At 56.3% G+C, this 671-nt stretch overlaps 1 non-coding gene across 1 annotated transcript; it reads left to right on the forward strand.

The window, feature by feature from the left end:
• Positions 1-49: 49 nt before the first annotated feature.
• TRNAA-AGC lies at positions 50-122 on the forward strand. Its single transcript has one exon. It is a non-coding gene; the product is annotated as a tRNA-Ala (tRNA).
• The last annotated feature ends 549 nt before the right edge of the window (positions 123-671 follow it).

Genomic DNA, 671 nt, shown 5'->3' on the forward strand with positions numbered 1-671 from the left:
TCTCGCGAGAAGAGAATAAAAGCGCCCCGGCGGCGCAAGTAAGCTGGGCGGGGAATTAGCTCAAATGGTAGAGCGCTCGCTTAGCATGCGAGAGGTAGCGGGATCGATGCCCGCATTCTCCAGGTCACTTTTTTTTTTCTGCCCCCGCGCTCGGCCTCTTTGGGATCCACCGATGCTTTGCTGTTTTTCTCAAAAATTCCGTAAATTCTTATTTGCTTCCTTAAAATTCCCAAAGATACGTTTGCTTAACCCGCAGCTACGGCGAGCAGAGCGCTGTCTGCGCAGCACTGACAGGGGGCTGTTTGCTGCCTCATTTAATCACAGACAAGGCCCCACGACAGGGAGCAGCGCCCACTCCCTCTGGTGTTTCCACCCGCAGCTCTTGTTTAATATCTTTATCAAGGACCTGGACGAGGGGATTGAGTGTGCCCTCAGTAAATTTGCAGATGACACCAAATTGGGTGGGAGTCTCGATCTGCTTGAGGGGAGGAGGCCTCTGCAGAGGGACCTGGACAGGCTGGATCCATGGGCCGAGGCGGGCGGAGTCGAACTGTATGAGGTTCAACAAGGCCAAGGGCCGGGTCCTGCCCTGGGGTCACAACAACCCCACGCAGCGCTACAGGCGTGGGGCAGAGCGGCTGGAAAGCTGCCTGGTGGAAAAGGACCTGGGG

This window comes from Egretta garzetta, unplaced genomic scaffold, assembly GCF_000687185.1.
Source record: "Egretta garzetta isolate BGI_Z169 unplaced genomic scaffold, ASM68718v1 scaffold239, whole genome shotgun sequence".
Lineage (NCBI taxonomy): Eukaryota > Metazoa > Chordata > Aves > Pelecaniformes > Ardeidae > Egretta > Egretta garzetta.